Source organism: Tachysurus fulvidraco, chromosome 1, assembly GCF_022655615.1.
Source record: "Tachysurus fulvidraco isolate hzauxx_2018 chromosome 1, HZAU_PFXX_2.0, whole genome shotgun sequence".
Taxonomy (NCBI): domain Eukaryota; kingdom Metazoa; phylum Chordata; class Actinopteri; order Siluriformes; family Bagridae; genus Tachysurus; species Tachysurus fulvidraco.
Genome location: NC_062518.1, coordinates 25,866,493 through 25,874,718, shown reverse-complemented (window position 1 = coordinate 25,874,718; position 8,226 = coordinate 25,866,493).

The window sequence follows — 8,226 nt, the reverse complement described above, 5'->3', positions numbered from 1 at the left end:
CCACCTCCTGCAAACTCCTGGTAATCCAACAACAATCTATTAATTCATGGACACATGCAGTATGTAACAATTAATAGCTGCAAATGTGATTTGTGGCACCTTCAATTCAATTCAATTCAAGTTTATTTGTATAGCGCTTTTTACAATAGACATTGTCTCAAAGCAGCTTTACAGAACATAAACATAGAGCAGAAGGTAAACATAAGGAATGATAAAAGAAATAAGGAATAATAAAAGAAAAAGAATTAACAGAATAAAAAATTCAAGATTATTATTTCATATATAGTTCACAATCTGTATGTATTTATCCCCCTATGACCAAGTCTGAGGTGACTCAAGCAGCAGTGGCAAGGAAAAACTCCCTTAAATTGGTAAAGGAAGAAACCTTGAGAGGAACCGGACTCAAGGGGGACCCATCCTCATATGGGTGACACTGGGGGTGTGATTGTAATATACAGTCAGATAAATGTTGTATTGGTTAAGGATCACGGACTTCACATCTCCTTAGTATCACAGAGTCTAACTGGAGATGTCTCAGGATTCTTAGAGTCGGCCTCGGCTCAGTGGACGTCCAAAGGCTACGTCCCACAGAGGACGTTGGGAGCTGGTACAATGTCTGGATGCCTCGGGATGGGTACAAAGAGAGAAGCAGTGGAGAGGGATTAACAGATCTGCTGTTCATAAAAATGTGCAGGTCTGAATTACTGGTACATGATATTATAGGATGTATTATTTGTATGCCTGACTAAAGAGATGGGTTTTTAATCTACATTTAAACTGGGAAAGTGTGTCTGAGCCCCGAACACTTGTGACAGTCGTCAGTATGCTTTACTTATTCCGTACTGTGGTGGCGCTTTTGAACGTATATCCGGGAAACCAGGTAGGAAGTATTAAAGGAAGTGTGATTGCATCCTTTCACGCTCTCTCTCTTGAGCGCTCTCGCCGTTGTTGTCAGGTGCAGGTTATTTCGGGTCATGCCGCTAGCGGAGGGCTTGTGAGTATTGGCCGTTGTTGCCGCATTGCATTAATGGGGTAATGCTACGTTTTATGCGGCGGTCTTTTTTGCTTTTTAATGCTTACGATCCTTATTTTGAGGAATGTGGTTACCTCATTGAGTCCGTCAAGTATCGGAACTTGTGATAAGAGCGATTGGCCGTGTTGCGTGTGAGAGAGAGCAAGCAATTGATTCACTTAAAAGTGTATTTAGGATACTGTACCTTGGCAGAAAAAATGGTTTGAGGAAAATGCTAAGCTTCCTAAAGAGACATTAACTCTAGTTGATAAGGCTCAAACTGATTTTTTGGAGGTCCTTAATGATCGTATGCAAAATTTTACCAAGGAAACAATTGATGTCATTAAGTGGAATGCAAAACAGTCATGTACCGAGTTTAAGGAATTGTTTGATGAAGCTAACTGCTCATTATTTTCTTCTTTTAAAACAGCTATCAAAGAACATAGTGTAAGTGGAAAGGAGTTGCAAGAAGAAATACGTAGTTTGAAGCGGCAATTGTTTACTATGCAGACTTCCCTTGATGCGCTTGTGCAGAAAGGCCCTCAACTTGACAATAAGTTAGTTGAACAGGAGGGTGTGGCTCCTGCTCCTTCTCGGGTATGTTTAGGTTCAACTGCACCGTGTAATACTGGTGACTTAGTCAGTCAGGTTACTGTTCCATCTAATTTAACCTGTGGCCGTGGGCTGCCTATTAGGATGATATTTCCATCGTTTGGGGGGTGTGCATGATGAGACCGATCCATTAGTTTACTTGGAAATATGTAAAGACTTCTTGGCTCTCCGACCAATGTCAAATAGTGAAATTCTTGCAACGATGCGTAGTGTTTTACATGCTTCTGCTCGTGACTGGTGGGAGACGGTGAGATTTAAAATTGACACATGGGAAAGTTTTCAGCAAGCTTTTTTACCAGAAGATTATCAAGATGTGTTGGAGGATCAAGTACGAAATCGAGTACAAGGGGCAAATGAAAGTGTTCGTGACTTTACTTTCTCATTTCAAGCTTTGTTTAAGCGTTGGAAACAGGAAGCTACTGAGGATGAAGTTTTAAAAGCCCTTTTAAAAGCTATGAACCCGTGTTTTGCTAGTCAGCTTCGAGGCCGTGCACAGACAGTTGAGGAACTAGTGAGGCTGGGAACTCAAATAGAAAGAGATTATGATCATCATAATCTGAAAGTATAATCAGCTTCAGTTGTCCAAGAGCACTACATTTGGCCAGAATTCACAGGCTAGAAAAATAAGAGGTAGAAACAAAAGCTATCTTGCCTGTAGAGCAACGAAACCCAAGTTTGTTGTGTTGGAGGTGTCATGAAAATCATTCTCCAGGTTCTTAGTTCTCAATTTTAAGGCTTCTTTAAGTGGAAAACCCTCCGGAGGGCATTCACAGGGTTTTAAAGAACCCCAGAGTCGTAGTTATCAACGAGGTGTAGTATCTGCATATGATACTCAACGACTTGTAAAGAAAGATCCAACTAGTAGCAGACAGGACAAAAGAGTTGGCCCTGTAGTTCTTAAACAGTTGGTAGTTCCCTTAACTGAGAATTGTATGCAGGAAAAAAACTGGTGCTGAACTTGGTGAGCTAGTGTAAAGCAAGGTCAATGAGGGTAATTTACCAGACAAAGAGTCTCATGTTCTTTTTTCTCTTTTGTATGATCATCCTGAAGTATGTACTCCCACTCTTGGTAGAACGTATGGTTCAGCATAAGATTGCTGTCCGTACAGACGTAGTTGTTGCTCAAAAGCCCTATAGGTTACCAGTACATAAAAAGGAAGTAGTTAAGGATCAAATTGATGATATGCTTTCACGAAACATTATTCAGCCATCTCATTCTCCTTGGGGATCTCCTATTGTACTTGTCCCAAAAAAAGATGGAGGTCAGCGGTTTTGCGTTGATTATCGGAGATTAAATGCTGTGAGTGAAAGTGATGCATTCTGAATCCCTACTGTGGGGGAAATTCTGGAGTCTCTTGCTGGAGCCAGTGTGTTTAGTACCCTGGATCTTAACAGTGGGTACTGGCAAGTGGCAATGGACCCAGACAGTATGGCTAAGACTGCCTTTGTGTCCCCTTTTTGGGTTGTATGAATTTAAAGGTTTACCATTTGGTTTAAAGTATGCCCCAGCCACATTTCAAAGGCTCATGAATAGGGTGTTGGCTGAATGTTTAGGACAGTGTTGTTTTTTTTTTATCTAGATGACATAGTCGTTTATTCATCAAATTTCAGTCAGCATATACAAGATCTCCAAAGGGTTTTGAAGTGTTTGCAAAAGGCAGGATTAACCATTAAACTTCAGAAATGTCACTTCTGTTTAACAGAAATTAAGTTTCTGGGACATGTGGTGACCACTGAAGGTGTGAAGCAGATCCTGCTAAGACAGAAGCAATCCAGAACTTACCTGTTCCAAAAAATCTAAAAGAACTTCAGCGGTTCTTGGGGATGAGTGGATGGTATCATAGGTATGTTCCTAATTTTTCAGCTATCGCCGAACCCTTAAATGCCTTGAAATGGAAAGGAGCTCATTTCCAGTGGTCAGCTGACTGTCAGGCTGCTTTTGAGAATTTGAAAATGCATCTTTCTTCTTCACCAATACTGGGACACCCTAACCATGCTTGTACATTTATAGTTTATACAGATGCTAGTTCAACCGGTTTGGGTGCTGTTCTTGGCCAACGACCATCTACATTTGGTAAATCTGAAGAAGTACTAGCATATGCAAGCCGTACACTTGCTGGGGCAGAAAGGAATTATTCCACCACAGAGAGGGAGTGTTTGGCCGTTGTTTGGGCGGTTGAAAGGTGGCGGCATTATTTGGAAGGCAAGTCTTTTATTGTTGTGACGGATCATGCGTCTCTCCTTTGGGTGTTTAACACTACTAAGGCAAACTCTCGCCTGATTCGTTGGGCTTTGAAATTGCAAGAGTTTGAATTTACTCTTGAATACCGCAAGGGAAAGCTTAACAGTGCTCCTGATGCTTTGTCCCGTGTCAGTAGCCCTTCTTCTACCCCAATAGTTGCTGCATATACCAATAAGCAAACCCAGGATAGTCTGGTCTTGCAGTTTCCTCTCTCTGATGAGGATATCTGGACAGCACAACAGCAAGATGTAGAGGTCCAAAGAGTATATCAGAGTATAATTGATAATATGCAGATCCAGATGATTCTGGTTCTAGATTTGTTATTTTAGAGGACAAGGTTTACCGGAAGGTGACTCATCCTTCCAAGGGAACCTATTTTCAAGTATATGTCCCACAGGTCCTGCGCCAGACTCTGTTGGAAGCATATCATTCTAATCCATTAAGCGGGTATTTTGGTCGTTATAAGACACAAAAAAAGTTAATGGAAGTTGCTTTTTGGCCAAATATATGGAGAGATGTTTCGTTATTTGTGAAAAACTGTCAGATGTCAACAATGTAAAACTGAGTGTCGTAAACCAGCTGGCATGTTACAGCAGACTGAAGCAAATGAACCATGGGAATTGCTCGGCGTGGATCTTATGGGACCCTTGCCTCGTAGAACGCAAGGTGACACCCAGCTTATGGTAGTAGTAGATTATTATAGCCACTGGGTGGAGTTGTTTCCGCTTCGAAAAGCTACTGCAGTGACAATCGCACAGACGCTAAGAAAGGAAATTTTGACACGGTTTGGTGTTCCAAAATTTTTGTTGTCAGATAGGGGTCCTCAATTTATCTCTGAAATTTTGCAGGAGCTGTGTAGCAGGTGGGGAGTGGTGCAAAAATTGACAACAGCATACCACCCCCAAACCAACTTCACAGAACGTGTGAATAGGACAGTTAAGGGGATGATATCATCTTACGTGTTTGGTGAGCATAATCATTGGGATCATTATTTGCCAGAGTTGAGGTATGCTGTCAATTCTGCGTTCAGGAGAGTACTGGATACTCTCCAGCAGAATTACTCTTGCAAGGAAGATTGAAAGGACCTTTTGAGCGTGTTCTAGAACCACACCAGACCAGTCTTAGGGTTCTTAAAGATTTGCAGGAGATGGTAAAAAAGAACTTGTCCCGTTGACCCGTTGTTGTCGGGTGCAGGTTATTTCGGGTCATGCCGCTAGCGGAGGGCTTGTGAGTATTGGCCGTTGTTGCCGCATTGCATTAATGGGGTAATGCTACGTTTTATGCGGCGGTCTTTTTTGCTTTTTAATGCTTACGATCCTTATTTTGAGGAATGTGGTTACCTCATTGAGTTCGTCAAGTATCGGAACTTGTGATAAGAGCGATTGGCCGTGTTGCGTGTGAGAGAGAGCTTTGTTTTTCGAATCTGGGGTATGTCGTGGTCGCGATGCTAATTCAGGGCATCATTATTCGTGCCATTATTTTTTGAGGAGGGTTTTTTTGTCTAGGGAGTTTTTTCCTTTTGTGTTTATTTTGGCACTTGAGTTGCCAGATTAGGTTATAAATATTATTATTTGTGTTTATATTATTTAATATAATTATGTTATGTTTCAGGCTCAGTAGTCCATGAGTGGCACAGTAAATAAATTTGTTTACTTTTGTTGAACTTTGGATGCAGATGATCTTTTTCTTTTTTTCTTATGCATGTTTTTGCTCTCATGCATTGCCTTTTCCTTAATTTTTGTCTCTGCATAAGATTTCTTGTATTGATTCTGCTGAAGATTTTCTTGCTATTAATTAGCCAAGTTATTTAATTATTGTTGATTTGTCACTCAATCCTTGTTGAGGTAATTAAAAGGTAAATGTGACTGAACTTCAATTTAATAATTGATTTCTTTATTTTTCCATTTTTTTCCTTTTGAGTTGAATATGATGTACTGAATTATCCTGTGTCGGAATAAAATGGGATTAGAAATCTCTGAATTTAACTTCTTCTTTCTGGTGGTTCCTGGTTTTACTTGATACATGTAGTGTCTCCAACTATTAAATTAGTCATAAGTTCATAATTGTGGTGGTTTTTACCCCTGGCGCCCGAACCCAACCTTTTAAGGCCAACTACCATCACACATTATCAGGAAGACTATTCCAAAGTTTGGGAGTTAAATAATAAAATGCTCTACCACCTTTAGTAGACTTAGATATTCTGGGAACTACCAGAAATCCTGAGTTTTGTGATCTCAGAGAGCATGAAGGATTGTAACGTGTTAGAAGACTAGTTAGATACATGGGAGCTAAACCATTAAGAGCCTTGTACGTAAGTAGCATCAGTTTGTAATCAATTATAAACTTAACAGTGTTGAGATGATAACATTGGGGTTATATCGTCATACTTTCGTGTCTTAGTGAGAACTCTGGCAGCTGCATTTTGGACTAACTGTAGCCTATTTATTAAGGGCAACCACCTAGTAATGCATTACAATAGTCCAGTCTAGAGGTCATGAATGCATGAACTAGCTTCTCGGCATCAAAGACAGACAGGATGTTTCTCAGCTTGGCAATATTTCTAAGGTGGAAGAAGGCTGTTTTGGTAGTATGGGCGATATGATTTTTAAAAGACAGGTTGCTGTCTAATTTAACACGCAGGTCTTTCACTGTCGAGTTACTAGTAACAGTACATCCCTCTAAATGGAAGTTAAGTTGTGAGAGTTTCTGTGCACTGGTTTTTGGACCTATAAGTAGTATTTCTGTCTTGTCAGAGTTTAACAACAGAAAATTGCAGTTCATCCAATCTTTTGTCTCTCTAAGGCATTGAGTTAATTTGGACACTGTGGCTATTTCATCTGGTTTTGATAAGATATATAACTGTGTGTCGTCAGCGTAACAATGGAAACTAATCCCATGTCTTCTAATAATGTTCCCTAATGGAAGCATGTATATCGAGAAAAGCAGAGGTCCTAGAACTGATCCTTGAGGGACCCCATAGTTGACTGGTAATAAACTGGAGGATTCAACATTTAAGTCTACAAAATGGTATCGATCTGACAGGTAGGATCTAAACCAACTTAAAGCCTGTCCATGAATACCTGTGTAATATTGTAAGCGATCTAGAAGAATGTTGTGGTCTATAGTGTCGAATGCAGCACTAAGGTCAAGTAGAACTAATAAGGACATACAGTCTTGGTCCGAAGCTAAGAACAAGTCGTTTGTGACTTTAACAAGTGCTGTTTCTGTGCTGTGGTGGGGCCTGAAACCTGACTGAAACTCTTCAAGGCTGTTGCTCTCCTGTAAGAAGGAGCTCAGTTGAACAGACACAACCTTTTCAAGTATTATAGACATAAACAGAAGGTGTGAGAGAGGTCTGTAATTTGATAGTTCATTTGGATCTAAGTTAGGTTTTTTGATGAGTGGCCTAATAACTGCCAACTTGAAAGACTTTGGGATGTAACCTAAAGATAACGAGGAGTTAACGATATTAAGAAGAGGCTCACCAGCTTTATGTAACAATTCTCTCAGTAGTTTAGTTGGGATGGGGTCTAGTGAACATGTTGTTGATTTAGCTGTAGTAATAAGTTTATCTAACTCTTCCTGTCCTGTACTTGTAAAGCTCTGGAAAACCATAGGTGAGATTGGGTCACTAGTTGCTCTCATATGTTGAGCGTCACTTATTTTATTCCTGATACTTTCAATTTTATCAGTGAAGAATATCATAAAATACTCACTACTGAACTGTTATGGAATAGTGTGTTCAGATTTCTGTTTTTTTGTTAAACTAGCCACTGTGCTAAATAAAAACCTGGGATTGTTCTGGTTATTTTCTATGAGTTTGCTCAGGTGCTCAGCCCTAGCAGCTTTTAGAGCCTGTCTGTAGCTGGACATACTGTCCTTATACGCAATTCTAAACACCTCTAATTTAGTTTTTCTCCATTTCCGTTCGAAGTTACGGGTCTCCCTCTTGAGGGTGTGAGTATGACTATTATACCATGGTGCAAGTGTTTTATCTCTAACCTTCTGTAATCTGACTGTCGCAACAGTGTCTAATGTGCTAGTGAATATAGCGTCTATGCTGTTAGTCATTACATCTAGGTCGTTTGTGTTTAAGGGTACAGTAAGAAGTCCAGACAGATCAGGCAGGTTATTTGTGAATCTGTATTTAGTGGTCGGAATAATAGTTCTACCGAGTCGATAACGTGGGGAGACATAGTTAGTCTGTTCTACGGGTAGTGTGTACATTTTGAGGTAATGGTCTGTATATCATCACTTTGAGGAATGACATCTATATCAGTGACATCTATTCTGTGTGATATTATTAAATCTAGTGTGTGATTACGTCGATGAGTTGCTCTAGTGATGTTTTGTTTAAGCT